Source organism: Panthera tigris, chromosome E1 (genome assembly GCF_018350195.1).
Source record: "Panthera tigris isolate Pti1 chromosome E1, P.tigris_Pti1_mat1.1, whole genome shotgun sequence".
NCBI lineage: Eukaryota > Metazoa > Chordata > Mammalia > Carnivora > Felidae > Panthera > Panthera tigris.
The window spans coordinates 21,009,770-21,028,579 of NC_056673.1; the positions used below are offsets into that span (position 1 = coordinate 21,009,770).

Sequence of the window (18,810 nt, forward strand, 5' to 3'; positions counted from 1 at the left end):
AGGTAAGGAGCTTTATCTCCTCAGGGCTGAAGCATCTAGGTTTGCCCCAGGCTCCTCACTCCACCCTCTTGGGGAGTCTGCTGGGAGGGGTGTCTGGAACTAGACACCACCTGTCTCCTAATTTTCCCAACTCACTCTGAACTTTTCAAGTGACGGGGCATCTGGCCTCTGGTAGGGCTGAGAGAAGTGCGTTGGGCCCAGCATCCCACAGAGTCAGAGATGAGCCAGGATCATAAGAATCAAGGATGCATGTATTGAGCCAGAGCCTGTACACGGACACTACCAGAAGGAGACACTCCAGGGGCTCAGCCACCTTAGCTCCATTTTACAGACGAGGAAGCCGTGTCCATGCGATCCCACTCGTTGACCCAACCACAGGGCTCCTAAAGACAGCTAACTCTCCCTGACTCATTTAACCTCTTGACAACACTATTCAAGGCATCACTACTATAATCTTCATCATCCGGGTAAGGAAACTACAGCTCAGAGAGGGTAAGATTAGCTCATTCAGGTCTGCACAGCAGGTAAGAGGGGGAGTCGGAATGTTTAGTGTTTGTTTTGAAAACCTCACTTATTATTTCATGTTTACTCCTCCAGGTGCTGCCTCAGTTTCTTCTGAATAATTACTTTCTGAGTCACCAGAGGCACTGAACTGAATGACACAGATGAAAGGCACCCATTTTATTTTGCCACCTGTTTTGATCTGCACTCTTGCAAAGGTCTGTACTGACTCACGAGTCAAAGACAGGCCTTTGTTATGTTAAATAGCAGTAATTCATAACCCACATGTTTAAAAAAAGCTATGAATTTTATTTACGCATTTTCTTTGTACCAGGTAGGGTGGATAGCAGCATCATTTAGTCCTTACGTCAACCTTCTTGTTATCCCTATTCTACAGATGAGCAAGGAAGGGTGAGAAAGACTAGCTGAATGCCCAAAGTCATCCTGCCATCAGGTGACAGAGCCAGGATCCAGCGTGAGTGACCGTCATGTGGTTCTCAACCTAAGCTGTGAATTAGGATCACGTGGGGAGCTTTTGGAAATTAGGATGTTGTGCCCTCCCCCAGACGAACCGAGTCAGGATCTCTGGGATGCAGAGGGTAGAGCATCCGTGTCTGGTAAAGCTGATGCTCAGTGAAGGCTCAAAATTGTTGCTTTACTGGCAGAGGATTCTTTCCCACTAGCTGGTCATGCCAAGTGACTAAGTGGTGTCAACTTTCCAGAAGCCCCCTGTGGTTATGAGGGTTGCCTCAGCCTTCTTGGTGCCAGAGAGGTAAATACCAGAGCTTCCTGCCACCAGAGCTGCCCCACAGATATAATGCGAGACATTTATGTACTTTTCCATTTTCCAGTAACTCTTCTTTAAAAAATCTGTTTTTGGGGGCTCCTGGGTGGCTCAGTCAGTTGAGTGCCCGACCGGCTCAGGTCATGATCTCATGGTTCATGACTTCGAGTCCCGTGTTGGGTTCTGTGCTGACAGCTTGGAGCCTGAAGCTTGCTTCCGGTTCTGTGTCTCCCTTTCTCTCTGCCCCTCCCCCACACCTCAAAAATAAATAAACATAAAAAAATTTTTTAATAAAAATCTGTTCTTCTTAATTTTTAAAATTTTTTAAAAATTTTATTTTATTTTTTATTTTGAAAGAGATAGAGAGCAAGCCAGGGAGGGACAGAGAGAGAGGGAGGCAGAATCCCAAGCAGGCTCTGTGTTGTTGGTGCAGAGCCCAATGTGGGGTTTGAACTCACGAACTGTGAGATCATGACTTGAGCCGAAATCCAGAGTCGGATGCTTAATCAACTGAGCCGCCCAGGCGTCCCTCTAGTAACTCTGTTTCAAACGAAAGTGAAAAGAACCGAGTGAAATTGATTGGCAAAATCAATGTTTTATCTAACCCAATATATATATATATATATATATATATATATATATAATTGCAACATATAATAAACATAAAAATAATAGATGTTATACATTCTTTTTGTTGTTGTTGTTTGATCAAGTCTTAGAAATCTGTCAAGTATGTTATCCTGACAGCATGTCTCACTTTGGACCAGCCTCATTTCAAGTGCTCGACAACAACAATGTGGTGAAAGTGGCTTTAGAACATTTTCTCTGGCCCTTGCTTCCACCCCCAAGGTCTCAGATTCATACAGGAATTATCACAGTATGCCCAGAGAAAGTGTCCCTCATTGGATTTTCACGGACTTCTAGGTACCAATCTATCTTATTACCTACACACAGTCTCTTCCATCTGTAATAAAAAATCTCTGCCCTCCCAAATGCCCAATGATTACCTTCATAGCATTAGCTAGTACCTCCGTCCCATCACATAATGACCATCGTTGTGTATGTATGGTGAGAATATTTAAGCTTTACTCTCTTAGTAACCATTCCACCCACTGACTCTTTACGAAGGGTCTAGCCTTGGGCAGAATTCCAGGAATTTCACTTTGGCAAGATGATAGAAGGCCAGACCTCCTCCCTTCATACTCCTTTCTTGGTTTGTTTCTAAAAAGTGAAATGTCTTGAGAAGTAATTTGATGATATGGATCAGGAGACATAAAAAAAATATCCATTCCCTTTGACCAAGTAATTTCCTAAGGAAATAATCTGAAAGAGTAGAGAAAGCTTCATGCCTGGAGATGCTTATCGGGGTCTTATTTACGCTATGAAAATAATTGGACACCCCCCAAATGTTCGGCGCTGGTGGGGTGATTACAGAGGCTGAGCCGAGTCTGAAGAGTGGGAAATCATGCAGCCATTTAAAACACTATCAGAAAGTCATCATAAAGGAGACTTCTTATGGAAAAACACAAAGGGGAAAGAGTAAGAATCAAAATTGTTTATGCAGGATTGTAAGCATGGAAAAATATCTCAACACAACAAAATAACAGAAAGAGAATACACCAAGGAGCTCAAAGTAGTTTTCTTTGGGTGGTATTATGATGGGCAATTTTTCCCTTCCTTTTTTCCACTTATCTGTATTTTTTTGAAACACAGTGAGTACATACTCCTTTCATAATAAAATAGGCTCTGTCATAATAAGTAAACAGAGTTAGGGGGGAAAAAGAAACTTTAAAAAGCAATTAGAAAGTCTTCTGGATGTTAGAAAAATCGTTTGGCTACGCCTCTGGGGTCCCGGGGGAGGGGAGGGAGTAGCAAAGGGGATTATGGGTGTGGAGGCTCCACTGTTGCCAGGCAGATTTGCATTTTGCACACTGATGCATCATTTCTGACAATTTGCAAAGTCTTCCTAGGGCCTTGGACTGGGGCTGCCCCTCAAACAAAAAGCCAGTTTGTGAGGAAGACCCCTCTTCAGTGGTGTTGACACAACAAACTCTTTCTTCAGCCTGGAGCTGCAAAATGGACGTATTCAGCACCCTCAGGAAGAGGCTGGACAAGGAGAGGCTCAGTTGCTCTAAGTCTAAAATTAAGTGTCTGAGAAGAACAACTATTTTCGAATCCCCTGGGCGGCAGCATCTTTCGTCTGAGTTTGAAACCCCGAGGCCTTCTAGAGTCTATGCTTTCCAAAAGGGAGCCTCATAACCTTTATTGTAAAAGAAGCTCCGAGGAGGGGCGTTGGCTGAGGCATCTTAGGAGACAGGTGTTAATGTGCCCATTTCATAGACAATGAAACTGAGGCTCAGAGGGTGTGGAGAAAGTCACTACAGGAGTGAGGGGCACGCCTGGGGTCTAAATTCAGGCCTGCCTGGCTCTGAAGCGGATGTACTTCCATTGTGTGACATCTCTGCCTTCTCTTCGGCTCTACTCTGCAGGGGCTAAGAGGGGGAGGGCATGCCTTGGAAGACAGAAAATCGGCTGCTGAGTTGGCCCCCAGTCCTGCCCAGTTAGATTTTCCCATTGATGGGTTCTCACAGTTTAATGCAAAAAGGAAAAGAGACCTGTCCTACAATGGCCACGGCCACATAGCCTGTTCCAAACAGACCCCATCGGCAATCAACCCAGCTGGCGCACTGTCCTCAAAGTTGAGGAAAGGTTTGACCAAAGAGGCCATTCTTATCTGAAGGGAGGATCTTTGGCCCTCCCAAAACGAGGGGAGATGGGCTGTGTTATTTGTAGGGGTTATTTAGAATGCAGGCAACTGTTCCTTCTCCCCAAATGAGCAACCCAACCCAAGACCACGGTGGCTCGGGTGGCTCGTGTGTCATCCTCTCCTGACAAGGATTGACAAAGGGTCCTCTGTATTCGGCAGGTGATGGGGGTCGTCTCCCTGTGGGCAGCGGAAGACTGAGGAATAACTCAGGCAAGCTGCACACATGCCGGCTGTCAGGGTGATTCACAGAGTAATTACTGAATAATACAGTGTAAACTATTAGGAGATAATAACAATAAGTCAGGATTGACTAATCGCTTTGAAAACTTGGGGCTGCCAGACCTGCCAGTTATTTGCTCTTTCTCCAAGTCTGTAAAACAGTGTAATCTGAGCCAAGTCTGGCAGCTGGATTCAAAAGAGACAGATCTATTATTCCTTTTTTTTTTTTTTACATTAAACTGTGAGAACCCCAGAAATGGGAAAATATTAATGCAAGCAGTTAGGCTAATATCAGCTCAAGTGTCCAGATAAAACGATAATTGTCAGCCACCTAAAACCGCTAGCTATGGGGTGGGTCCTGAAAGCCAAAAATAAAGCCAGGGCAGAAGGATGGACATGCCTTGTTCTAACGGAAAGGAAAACAAAATCACATAATGAAAGCCAGAATTGCTGGAACACCTACTATGTGCCAGGTAATTTACACACGTTCCCTTCACGTTCTCACAAATTAGCAATTGGGAAAGCTTGGTCTCATTTTTGGGTTGAAGAAACTGTGGTTTAGTTTAATCTAAGTAGTGCAGGCGAAGTGACAGAGGTCGAAGGTAGGGGAGATAGGTTTCACACTCATATACGAGGGGTTTCAAAATCCAGGCATTTTCCACCACTCCGGGCTGTCCCAGGAGCTGTCTGGGTGGGTCAGGGGACGCATAAGCCTGGTTGACATCTGGGAGAACCTATACTCTTTAGGGGCTTCAAAAGAAGAAAAATGCCATGCCCTGTGGCTGCCACCAGGATTGGCCACGTGCATGACAGAAGCAGGTCCAAGCACAAGGGGGTCCCCAGCTGAGGGGCTACAGCCACATGTGCATGAAGGTGACAATGTCCAAGCTCAGAATTATTGATCAAATACTCAGGAAGCAACTATGTCACGTTAGGATTTCGGGCCACAAAGATGACGAAGACAGTCCCTACAGTTCAGCCTGCCAGCTCCCATCCCCAGACACACAAGTGCTACACAGAAACAGGAGACTCATAGAAGGGGGAGGAACTAAGGCAGAGTTTCCTTTCTAAAAAAAAAAATTTAATGTTTATTTATTTTTGAGAGAGAGACAGAGCATGAGCAAGGGAGGGGCAGAGAGAGAGGGAGACACAGAATCTGAAGCAGGCTCCAGGCTCTGAGCCGTCGGCACAGAGCCCGACGTGGGGCTCGAACTCGTGAACCATGAGATCATGACCGACTCAAAGTCCTACGTTTAACCAACTGAACCACCCAGGCACCTGCAGAGTTTCCTTTGCATGGAGGTGGCATTAGAGTGAAGACTTGAGGGGTAATTAGGAGAGAAAAGGAAGCGTTTAGAGAGAAGAGCCTAAGTATGCAAAAGCACCAGGCACCAAAGTTCTGGGGTGCCAATGTGCTGTGGCAGAGTGGGGCATGCACAGGAGGAGGGAGAGTGTGATAAACTAGGTATACCACACACACGGTCTGGGCTTGATCTAGCAGCAGTAGGGAGATGGGCGAATGGACTGGTGATGACTCTGGGAGAGTTCCTCTCGGCGCAGGCTGGGTGCAGGATCCAGATACAGTGCCTAGAATCCAGGTCTGGAAACCAGGAGGTCTGGAGGGAGGAAGAGAGCCAAAGGGAGGGAGGGAAGGGACTGGAACAAAGGGGGAGGTTGCCCGGAAAGCCTGGGGCAGAGATCTAGGCTGTGCCCCGTAGTGGAAGGAGGGAGCAGGGAGCAGTAAAGGGCCAGAGCTGTCTGGACCCAGGATTTCCATGGGCAGCTCCCTGGAACTGATGAGGCCCCAGCCAGCAGCTAGTTTTCCAAGGGTGGTCCTGGAGGCCTTCTGGTATTTCACCATACGTCCAAAACTTTGGAGCTAGTCTCCCTGCTGAGCTTGTCAAATCTCCCCTCTGCTTCTGTCCCTGCCATTCAGCACCCCCACCCCGAGCCATTCCATGGAAGAGTGGGGCCGGGGGGTGGGGTAGGAGCAGGGTGGTCCTGGGACAGTCACAGACCTGCATCTGCCTTCTCAACCTGCTGCTGGCCGTCCCCTGGCCTCAGACACCTCCCTGCCCCCAGGCTCTCTGTCCTTCGAGACAGTTTCAGTATCATTTCAAAGCTTTAAAAAATGGGGTTTATAACTCCAGTGTCTCTAGGTCACTCATTTATTCTGTTGAGGTTCTTTATTCTTCACAAGGAAAGAGCAAGGAGAAATGCCACGTCAAGCTGAGCCAAGCCATACTGGATGAGGCCTGCAGCAAAAGGAAAAATGACTAGTACTAAGCCTATCTTTATTTAAAATGCAGATCTTTTGTTCATCGCGAGGTGTTTCTTTTCTGACCTTAATTTTGATTTTTATTTAGTTTTTGATTTTTATTTATTTATTTATTTTTTTGGAGGGGGAGAAGGTGTTTAATTCTCAGGGAAGGTCATCGGGGCCGTGAGCCCCGCCCCTGCGCCCTCAGGGCCCCGCCCCTCCTTAATTTTGATTTTTAAAAAGTACTGTATTTAGGGGCGCCTGGGTGGGTCAGTCCATTAAGCAGCTGACTCTTGATTTCAGCTCCGGTCATGCTCTCACAGTTCGTGAGATGGAGCCTCACGTCAGGCCCACTGCTGTCAGCACAGTCCACTTTGGATCTTCTTTCCCCCTCTCTCTGCCCCTCCCCTGCTCATTCTCTCTCTCGGTCTCTCTTCCTCACTCTCCCTCTTTCTCTCAATAAATAAACTTTAAAAAATGTATAAGAAGTATTGCATTTAAATCTGCTTTATCTTGAGATTTTTGGCACCCCTGAAGTTTTTGCACCCGGACAAGAGCTTCCTTTCCCCCAGTGCCTGGCAGGGGCCTGAAGGAGATGAGCGCCTACTGTATGCTTTACAGGACCTGGTTGGTCCTCACAGGGCTGTGGGGGGTATCATTCATCCAGTTCTGCAGGTGAGGACCGTGAAGCCCAGAAAGGTTAAGTGAGTTGCTCAAGGCTTGCCTGTGTCTGGAGAGCGATTGGCGTTTCCAGGTTCTGTCTGAGCCTCTCTTTCTCTCTCTTTGGAGAGCCGGCTGGAGCCTGACTGATTCTACAAAGCCAGGCCTGTTGATTGTGGTGTAACCTGTCACGCACGAGGTAACGGGGCTTGTGTTGGCTGCTACAAAAAGGTACCAGACGGTCAGATTTGTCAGTGTGCTCATGGCACAGAGGAGCCGGAAAGACTCTGAATCTAGACAAATAGCCTTGGTTCTTGAGACAGAAATATTCCTAGAGCAGAGAAGGGTGATTTGTCAGGCTGCCTGGGCCGGATGGAAATGTCTTCCGAGAACATCCAGCTCCCTTTTTAATTTGGGGCTCTTCAAACACCCCACCAGAGCTGGCTTTATGCTCATGAGTGGTCCTGCCCTCTCAGAGAGGGGACATGGGAGAGATAAGTGGTCCCAGGGCCCCTGTCAGGCCCTGCCATTGGCACTCCAGTGAGGGAACAGCAACAGAACCCAAAGTGCTTGGACTCTGCAGTCTAGCAGACCTGGGTTCAAACCCTGACTCCACCACTTCATAGAGTAACCATGGCTACCATTTGTTGAGGCCTGCCTAGGCCACTGGTGGCCTCACAGATCCTCATCATGATTCTACCTTCTACGGTTGTGGAAACTGAGGCTCTGAGAGGTGTTGTTGCCCAAGGACATGCAGTGGTTAAGAGCAGAATCCAGATTTTCAACCTAAGATGGACTGACTCCGAAGTTCTTGCTAGGCTTTCCCCTGGGAAGCGTGGGACCTGGGGCAGAGCCTCAGTTTCTTCCACTGTTCAATGGGGCTAGTGATGCTGTCAGCATTTTTGTGAGGATACAATGAGGTCATGCATTTGGTGACCATCCATCGGGTGACCGTACTGCTCTGGGCCCCCGCTGGCTCTGGAAGCAGGAGGATGAGGACAGGTCTGGCAAAAGGGAACTCACAGGCTACCAGGAGAAGCTGGGAGTAAACGGAGATGGGAGCCTCCCATGAGAGATGCGTGGCGGAGGAGAGCTGGGCTGACCAGGAGGAAGGGTGTAAGTGGGTGAGACCCCCAGGGTGGCTTCTTAGAGGAGGTGACATCCAGCTTGGGTTTTGAAGAAAAGCGGGGAAAGCTGATTCCAGGCAGTAAGTGCAAATCAGAGGTACAAAGGCCCGCGTGCACGGGCATGGCCAGGGGTACTGGCGAGAGCATGCATTCCTAGTGGGGGGAATTGTTGCTGATGGTGAAAATCAGTTCTTGGGGAGGAGGGCGAACAATCTTGGATATTTTAACGGTTTGTGGTCTTCCAAAGGGTCACGGTGCACAAACAGATATACAGCATATTTGAGATACTAAAATTTCTTGGGAAGATGAGGAGAAAAAGTCTAAAAAGTCTCTCTAGGCTACAACATGGATGAACCTGGAGGATACTACGCTAAGTATGCTAGGCATAAAAGATAAATATTGCACGATTCCACTTATGCAAGGCCCCTAGAGTCGTCAAATTCATACAGAAAGAAAGTACAGTGGTAGTTGCCTGGAGCTGAGGCGTAGGGCCAAGGGGAGTTATTGTTGAATAGGTCAGAGTTTCAGCTCAGCAAAATGAACAATTCTGGAGATTTGATGTACAACAATGTGAATATACTTAATGTGATTGAACCGTACACTTAGAAATGTTTAAATGGTAAATTTTACATTATCTTTATTTTCACCACAGTAATTTTTTTTTTTAACGAAAAAAGAGAGCCTCCTTAGGAAAAAAGCAGCCATCGACAATACGTGGATGAATGGTCGTGGTTATGTTCCGATAAAAAAACCTTATTTACAAAGTAGAGTGCGTTTGGATTTGGCCTGTGGGCTGCAGTTTGCTGACCCCTGCTATGCACTCAGGGGATTCAATCTGTATTTTAAGAGGCCACTTTGGCGTCTCCATTTGGATCGGAGAGAGTGTGAGATCGTGACCTGAGCCGAAGTCGGACGTTCAACCAACAAAGCCACCCAGTTGCCCCTTAATTAAGAACTTTCTGAACTTTCTAGATAAGGTGAGTAGGGCATGAATAATTATCAGCATCCCTAGCTTGCATCCGAAGAGACCAAACTCTGGCAGATGAAGAAATTGGCCCCTGACAGGGGTCCTTCCCACCCCCAGCACAGTGCCTAGCCCTCGAGGTGGGCGCATTTTCTTTCCCTATGCCAGGCAGGTAGTGTCCCTTTTTTTTTTTTTAAATGCTTAATTTACTTATTTTGAGAGAGAGAGAGAGGGAGAGAGAGAATCCCAAACAGGCTCCATGCTGTCAGTGCAGAGCCTGACTCGGGGTTCAGTCTCACAAACCATGAGATCATGACCTGAGCCGAAACCAAGAGTCAGACACTTAACCAACCGAGCCACCCAGGTGTGCCAGAGGCAGTGTCTTCTGAGTGGGGGTAGGATAAAGCTGCCTCTCTTTTTGACCGTGTGCACACCCAGGGCTGTGATGGCTCCAGACCCTGACACCCTGGGAAGGGAAGAGATATACCTCTTTGACATCATCTTAGCCACAGCAAGAAGAGCCAGAGCCAGATCTGGCAGTGGTGACAATCAGAGAACTATCTGATATTCCTCTGTAGGTCATTTGCTAGCAAAATCTGCCTGCTCCCCCCACCCCCCTCCCCTGTCAAACCTTCCCCCCCCCCCCAACATTTCATACCTTTGATTCATTAAATCCAACTGCTGGAACTGCAGGTAACACTCAGAATTGTATTTTAAGCAGGCAAGGATTGACTGCTTTAAAGGTGGCCCCTCTAAAAAGGTTAATATTATAAATATAAATGCACCTTAAATGCCTAATACATAACCAAGTGCCACAAATGTGGAAATGTCAGCAGCGCTAAAACTCAGAAAACAAGAGAAAAAGACAGCTTGCCTCTGCTCTCTGCTGTATTTTGTGAAGGTCTGTGTTGCTAAGTCAGGCTGCCAATTGGGCTGGTGACACACCTCCAGCTCCCCTTGTGGCCAGCGGGCCATTGGGCGTGAGTGGATCAGAGGAAAAAAACTACTGTCAGGGTCTCTTAAGCTGCCAGAGTTTGGTCTCCTCAGATGCAAGCTAGGGATGCTGATAATTATTCTTGCCCTACTCACCTTATCTAGAAAGTTCAGAAAGTTCTTAATTAAGGGGTGCCTGGGTAGCTCAGTTGGTTGAATGTTCGATTTTGGCTCAGGTCATGATCTCACGTGGCTCCTGAATTTGAGCCCCACATTGGACCTGCTGCTGTCAGCGCAGAGCCCGCTTTGGATCTTCTGTCCCCCTCTCTCTCTGACCCTTCCCCACTCGCGCTCGCTCTCAAAAATAAATAAATCTTTAAAAAAAGCGTTCTTAATTCACTATGAATCCCACCACAAGTGTTGGGTAATGCTATTTTTCTCTAGCACCTAGATCAGGGCTCAGCACGCAGTCATTGCTCAATAAACACTCACTGAATGAACATTTCTTCTCTCTGCTTACATCTTTAAAAAACATTTTTAATGTTTATTTTTGAGAGAGAGAGGGAGACAGAGCATGAGAGGGGGAGGGGCAGAGAGAGGGAGACACAGAATCCGAAGCAGGTTCCAGGCTCTGAGCTGTCAGCACAGATCCCAATGCGAACCTACAAACTATGAGACTTGAACCTACAAACTATGAGATCATGACCTGAGCCAAAGTCAGAAACCCAACCAACTGAGCCACCCAGGGCTCCCCTTACAACTTTTTCTTCTTCCCAAGGTCTGTATTGCTTTGAAATTGGCTTTCATTAGTTTAGATTAATGCTAAAATTTCAGGTATGACTTCCCCCAGGGTGTGCTTGTGTTTTCTGGGAGATGATGTCAGAGAGAAACTTTTCTAAGATTTAAAGGAATAGATGACTAATAGTGGAATTTCAAGTGAATCAATAGTGCAGGGAAGGAGGCATTCATGATCCTCAAATTAGACTGCGGAGGGGGTGAGACTTGGTGAGACTCCGGGCACACCAAGCGAGTTCTGTGTAGTGAGTATGTGTGTGTGCGTACGTGTGTGGAGGGAGACGTGGGTGTGTGTGAATGAATATGTGCACATGTGTATGCATAGATAAGCCAGGGCCAGGATTAGGGTAAAGCAAGTGAAATGCTGGGGAGCATGGCTTAAGGAGGCACTTATTCTCGGGTGCTAACCCAGCTCTTGCGTGACCCCGGGAGTGAACGCCTCTGTAAATATCGTGTCTCTATGTGCCTCACCCTGGTCCCAGCCTTGGGATATTCACACGTGTGTAGGGAAGGGGCCTTGTTTAAAATTAGTTCAAGAGGAAGAGCCAACATCCTGATTCTAAAAAGCCTTCCAAACCAAGGACAGATTTCCTTAAATTTTGGATTTAGAGGAGATGATTAAGGTCAATCAATCCAATGGCAATCAAATGTTAATGTGCATCAAAATCACCTGGCCAAAGCTAGTTAAACCTCTAGATTCCCAGGCCCAGGCCCAGGCCCAAGATTCAGGGCTGGGGCCCTAGAATCTGCATGTTTGATAGGCATACCTGCTCCTCATTTCAAGTAATTCTGATGTGGGTTGTCCAGGACCACCCACAGAGAAACTCTTATAGTTAGGGTGATCGTGCAATTCATCATCCAAACCAGGTCGCTTTGAGAATGAAAGGAATTTGTCACAGCTTAAATCAGAGGGTGGCAACTGTGCCTGTTTCTGTAATAAAGTTTATTGGAGCATAGCCATGCCATTACCCATGGCTGCAGAGTTCTAAACTGTAATGGCAGAGTTGAGTAGTTGCAACAGAGACCACATGGTTTGCAAGGCTTAAAATATTTACTCTCTGGTTTTTTTTTTTTTTACAGAAACAGTTTCCAACGCCTGGTTTGGATTACTGTTCAACAAAAGTTTACCTCGCCTCCCCCAGCTCTTCCTTCTGTGGGCAGAGTATGCATCTCCACGTTGTTGATATTGGGCTTAGCCATGTCTCTTACTTTGGGTGATGGGGTGTTAGGGACATGACATGGGCTTACTCTCTTGTTCTGCTCTCATGCCAATGAGAAGAACATGTCCTGACTAGCCTGTGGGTCCATGGAGAATGAAGGATACGCGAAACAGACCCAGACCCAATTCACTGTGTACAGCCAAGCCCAGCATATCCACAGACTCACGAGCGAGCATAATGGATTGTTGTTTTAAGTCATTGAATTTTAGCGTGGTTTGTTAAGCAGCATTATTACAGCAATCACTGACTGATACTGAGATACCATCAATAATTACTCTGTTTACAGGCATAATCTGGGAATGGTTACCTTATCTATAGTCTAACCATCCTCCTTGCACGTAGAAGGAAGCTGAGGCTCAGAGGGGTTGGGGTTGGGCCAAGTAAATTTTGGGTAATTCCCGGCTGCCTCCCTGCACTGCATCATTCAAAATTGGGTTGTGGATACACAGCTACACAACTTCTGAAGAGAGATGCTTAGTGGTCCTTGAGATAAACTGGAGTGAGCTTAGGGTGAGGTGGGGTCAGGTTGGGATTTGCCCTGAGTGCTGATGCCCCTTTGCCAGGGTGCTGGGTAAAGGCCTGCCTCAGACCGACGACGTCTCTTGAGATGCATGCCCCTACCCACTCCTGAACAGATAAATAGCAAGAAAAATGCAACCCAAGGGAAGCAGCACCAAGAATAATTATATAGCAGTCACATATTTTGATTCAAACTTAATGTTGCTTAGCAAAAGAAAATGTGCTGTGAATAAACAGAGATCAATTCATGCCACCAGTAAGTGGCATGTGACATTAGCAGGAGATGTCCTTAAGTCCTTCTGAGAGCCTCCACAATCCCACGCCCATGCAGGACAAGGGCCCTCCCAAGGGGTTCCTTGTGAGGAAGTTTGCAAAGTGGAAGGGGCCACCTGTGAAATCCTGACTCTGGTGCTAGGGATTTAAATTGCAAACTGGTTTTTTGTGGAGGGGTGTGTGTGTGTGTGTGTGTGTGTGTGTGTGTGTTTATGGGTACCTTTGTGCAAGTTTATGTGTGTGCTTGTGTTTTGTGTGTGGTTCTTGTGCAGTTCTTGGTTGTCTGTATATGTTCATATGTATGTATGTGGGTTTATGTGTATGATTGTGTTGTCTGACATTGTCAATGTCCCTCTGCTTGCTTGCTGCCCTTACCTAGAGCCTGGCCACTCCTGGGAGAGTCGGATGACCATAATACTGTCCATTGACTGGTTAAATCCACATGAGAACTGTAAGTAATCAGTAACTCTTAACTCAGCCTTCCTACCCAGAAAAGCCACAGCTCTGGTTTGGGGGCTTGCAGGGCAGGGAGGTGATTTTCCCTGATTCAGTCCCATCCCATCATTTTTGTGTATCTGAGGATGACAAACCTTTGGGGAAAACCCATATCCTCTTCACAGCTCCCCTCCTGCTCCTACTCATTAATTCCAGACTGAGTCTGCCTCTATGGCTTATACCCATGATGCCATGCCACCTTCTCCTTCTTGGGGACCAGGACAGATCTGGATAGGCTGGGCAAGACAGGGTCCTGGATTGAGGTTGGGTGGGCTTGAGATGCTACTCAGAGGGACCAGAAGTTCATATACCCAAGGGACATATGCAAACTGTAGCCTAATAGGTGAGTCAAGGTCTTGTCTAGATGTGGCTTCAAGCAGCTGGACTGAGGAATCGGAGGGAAACTGAGACCGGCCAGGGACCAGGAGTCAGGAATCCAAGTTGGGGCAGGTAAGAGGGCAAGGCAGGTAAGACACAAGACTGTGAACATTCCAGAGGGGCCAGAGTCTCATACGGGGCCTGCCCAAATGGCCTAGAGCCAGGTGGGCCTGCTAACACATTCAGGGCTGGACTAGGCTGACAATTGGTGGGCTTCTCCTCTAGGAAGCTTTCCATAACAAGCCCATTGTTCTTCAACCACACATTGAACCCTGATTCTACACTCCTCAATCCTCTCCAGAGTAGCTCTGTGATTCTTAACAGATTCCACAGGCTCTTCTAAGAATTTGTTCAACTTCTCTGGACGTTTCGTCTCCTCCATGCACTAGCTGCCTATGGTTCAAGCCACATCCTTGACACTTGTCATCGACTTGCTTCATTATATTACTGGTTTTTGCATGTGTCCAAATCTCTTATCTCCAGCCAGACTGAAAGCTCCCTTGGCACAGAAAAGTGTCTGTCTCATCTTTGCCTTCCTTCTGTGCCATACACTTGCATGGACTCAAGCCACCTTTTGACTGGTGGGTTGATGTGGCTGTCAGTATCACAAAGCCTTCTGTACATGAGAGACATTTAGCCTTAGCCATATTTTCTTCCTCTGCATCCTTCAGTGTCAAAATTCTGTGACGCCTCCACCCACAGCCCACAGGCTCAGCGCTGCCTAGTTCTTGAGTCAACTCAGCTCCTCACTCCACCCTTCATCACCATCAGCTCCACCATCCCCAGATGTGCTCACCCAAAATGCATTGGATCTTTTCTCCATGGAAAAGTCATGGATGGATCCGTATGGAATCCCTGTGGAGCTCCTTCATCCACATTTTCCCTCCCATACCTGACTGTCCTTTACCCCTTTCTGTTTTGCAGATGATCATTCTTTAAGACGTGCATTAGCCATCACTTTCTCTGTGGAACTTTCCCTGATTCCTCCAGGCTGATTTTTGTGCTCCAGTCTCGGTCCTCCCATGGGACCTTGCTCATCTCTCCTGATAGCACTTAGCATATCATGGTGTCAAAATCAACTTAGATGTCCAACTTCCCCATGAGACAGGAAGGCCCCTGAGACAGATGGAGCAGAGTGGAGACAAAAGCAGGGCTGGATATCAAGGGGTCAGTGGCAGGAATGTCCATTGCTGGACAGTGAGGACTATTCTGCAATACCACCAGACACATACAGGCCAGCAGCAGACAGTCACTGTTATCTGGCAGGCAGGTGGCACCAGGAAGGTCTGGAGCAGATAATAAGTTCCCAGGACACAAGTGTGGAGGTAGCTGCCAGTGGGGACAATGCCTGATCAGAAGAACTGAATAAGAATTCTGATCTGGCCTAATCTGGACACTTGCCCCTTTGTGACCTTGAGCCAATAGTTTAATCTCTTTGGGCCTTGATTTCCTTGTAAACTGGGGATAAAACTCCCTGTTTCACTGGTTTGGGGTAAAGGTTAAATGAGAAAATATGTTTAAGCAGGAGTCACAGGGCTTCCTTGACTATGGTAGATCTCTCTGGGGTCTCTCCTCCCATTTACCCCTGTTCACACATTTCTTATGTCATTTATCTTCTATTCCAGAAATGTATTTATTTATGTCTGTTTGGTGAGTAGATTGGGAATCCTTTGAGGACAGAGATGAGACTCAGTTCTGTATTCTTAGTACCTGCATGATGGGTCCCAACATACACTTGAATGAATGAATGAACAAATGAATGAATGAATGTACATTCTTAGTTGGGGGAGTCAGGCCACTATATGTATAGCAAAACCTTGTTTTTGGGGGGAGCTGAGAGCTGAGCTCGAATTAGCAAATAAAAAGGAGGTTTTTAAAGCAAAACAAAAAAAGTTTAAAAAAAAGCTTTCCAATTTATAAGCCACCAGAACTTCTAACTGCCAAAGTGTTTCCAGATAGAGGTCTTGCCAGAGAGGCTGTGGTGTATAGATAAGTCTCATTTGTAATTAGTAAGTGTCCATTTGCATTCAAATGCAGTAAGGTGCTCAGACTCTTAAAAATAATCTGTTTTCTGGAGAAGGCTAAATATTACCCTGTAATCTTGAAGATTAGCAATTTTTGTTTCTTGGTAACATTTTTTCATGCCTTCCTTCAACAAGTATTTATTGAGTTCTTATTCTGTGCTAGGTACCATACTAGGCACTGAGAACCTAACAGTGATTAAGGCAAGATGCCCTGTTCTCACATATATTATGATCTAATGAGGAGAGATAGTCAATAAATTAATGAATAAGAAAAATAGGAATGGAACATACGGAGCAGAGATTTACAACAGGGTCATGGTCATGAGCGATTGGGTGACTACTTTAAATTGGGTGGTCGGACCAGGGGGAGAGGGAATTCTTACCAGAAAGAGGAGCTGGTGCAGAGGCCCAGAGGTGAACAGGAGATTGGCATATTCAAGTAGCAGAGGAGGTGGGGAGGAGGATGACGTAGTAATGTTGGAGAGGAAAGTGAAAGCTGAATCATGTAAGGTGTTATAATCTCTGGGAAATAATTTGGATTTTGTTCCAAATGCAATAGATGGGTTTAAACAGGGGAATGACATGATCTGATATATTTATTTAAAAAAGTCTCTCTGGCTCCTTCAATGGGAATGGATTTTAGGGACCAAGAATGGAAGCCAGAGACCAGTTAGGAGGTTATTCCCATAATGTGATGAAAAACAGTGGTGGCTTGGAGGAAAATGTTGGCAGCAGAGGTAGAAACATGGAGATATGCATGTACATTTCTCAGTGGATTTTGGAAGTAGAATCAATAGCCTTTGTTGATTGATTGCCAGGGGGAGAAGGCAGTGAGTTGAAGAGAGGGATACAGGTGCCTCCAAGATTTCTGGCTTGTGATAGGGTGAACCATGGTGACGTTTTCTGAGATGGGAAAGAATCAAGGGGAGGGGACAGTCTGGGATTTTCTCTGTGTCTGCATGCATTTGTTTAGTGGACATGTGTGCACATGTGCTTGAGCAGTGGGGACAGCAGTGTTTGGGAATCAAGGGTTTAGCTCTGGCCATGCTAAGCTTCGGGTGCCTGTTAGCCATTGGATATTTGCAACTCGAGCTCTGAGAAGTGATTAAAACTGGAACTATAGATCTAGGAATTATTTACATAAGATTACCAAGGAAAAGGAGTGTAGATAAAGAAGGGAAAGAGGCCCCAGACAGAGCCCTGAGGCACTCCAATATTTAGAGTTTCAGCAAAGAAAGAAGAACTGGCAAAGGGGAGCAAGATGGAGGGGCCTGTAAGGTAGGAGTAAAACCTGAAAGTGAGCTGTCACCAAAGCCAAGAGAAGAAGAGGCTCCAGGAGAGAAGGAGGGATGGACGGTGTTGACTTCCACAGTGTGAGAATAGATAAGTGACTGACTATGGGATAACCAGTGGCCGTGGCCATGGCTTGGGTAGGGTCCGTGCTGTGTTGGGTTGCCCACATGACTAGGATAGGAGACAAAAGTGTGGACAGCTCTGTACACCTTTTTTTTTTTTTTTAAAGAAATTTTCGCTGTGAAGGGGAATAGAGAGGTGGAGTGGTAGCCAAAGAGTTAAAATGGTGGCCTGTGTGCTGCAGGTAGATTTGGGAACCAGTTTACACATTGAGGGAAATGATGCCAGAGAAAGGGAGAAAGGAGCAGTGCAAGGGGGTGGGACTGAATTGCAGGGGCAGGCTCTTTGGAAAGGAGAGATAATGGCTCCTGGGGCCATAGGAGGAGAGGTGGCATTTGAAAGGGGCACAGACACTTCAGCCCTAGAAACAAGAGGGGTGATGGAGAAGATGAGTGCAGAGGACATCCCTTCAGTATGGAAATCTGAGAGCATGTGTACCTACACGCAGCTAATCACATGCAAGCATGAGATAAGGACTGTGGCTGCTGTGTGTATTTTGGGGGGAAGGATGTAGGAGTTTTGAGTAGAGACTAGGAGGTGTGAATAGTCATTTTGAAGAATGGGCAAGTGAACTCACTCAGAGAGCGTAACAGGATTGCCAGGCAACACTGAATGCCAGTTTGAGATTTCTGGCCCTGAATTTAAAGCAGGACCCATTGTCCCACGAACGTGCGTTTTCCTCCGGTACCCTGCAGCAAGTGGAGAGTCAGATTTAATCACGCTCAGGGCTGGCCCCGTGCAGTAAGAAGAGGCAGAGGTGGCGAGGGAATTAAAAGTGTTTGGTAGAGAGTGATTATAATGACAAAGCATGCAATCAAAGAAAGGTCAAGAGAGGGGATGGAGGTCATCATGTAGGAGCCTCGATGAGGTCACAGAATTGGGAAAGTCTGAGCACTGGCAGGAGTGAGCCAGTAGGATAAGAAGCTGTCATCAGAGGGGGATACTTAAAGTCAAGATTTCTCAAAGGTGACGCAGGCTTTGGCAATAATAGGGTCAAGATTGTGAACATGGAGCTCTGTAGCTAAGCAGCAAGGGCGGACCATCCATGTGGATTCTGAAGTGATAGGTTGTTAGAGAGGATACAGAGAGACAAAGAGTGCGTCTCACTGAGGTAGGGGCAACAGGGAAGGTCAGCTGGTGGTAAAGGCTGCCCTGACCTCCAAGGAGCTGTGCACGCATGTGTGCAAGGGTGCATGTGTTCGCACGTGTGCACGTGTGTTTAAGTACAGAATATACATGGTTAGGAGGTAGCACTTGGGAGGGAGGGGGAGGAGATCTTTCAGCCCTTGAGTACAGATAGAAATGAAGGCGAAGGGGCTGAAATGGACCAGAAGGTGAAGGAAATATTCAGAGAAGGGTTGTAGCTGTCGAGGTGTCTTCTGCCCATAGATTGCGAGCTATGGAGGGTGCAGCACAAGGGTTGGGGGTGGGGCTAGGAAGTTCGGTGGGATCAGCAGATGTGCACAGCAGTGAGAAGA

General features: G+C 46.8%; 1 long non-coding RNA gene across 3 annotated transcripts; it reads left to right on the top strand.

Moving 5' to 3' along the window:
- Positions 1–52: 52 nt before the first annotated feature.
- LOC122233774 lies at positions 53–13,460 on the top strand. Of its 3 annotated transcripts, XR_006211497.1 has the most exons (5): positions 53–467; positions 598–719; positions 899–976; positions 12,091–12,172; positions 13,402–13,460. It is a non-coding gene; the product is annotated as an uncharacterized LOC122233774 (long non-coding RNA). The 3 variants fall into 3 exon arrangements; XR_006211496.1 differs by lacking the exon at positions 13,402–13,460 and having other exon boundaries at positions 12,091–12,368; XR_006211495.1 differs by lacking the exons at positions 12,091–12,172; positions 13,402–13,460 and having other exon boundaries at positions 899–1,151.
- The last annotated feature ends 5,350 nt before the right edge of the window (positions 13,461–18,810 follow it).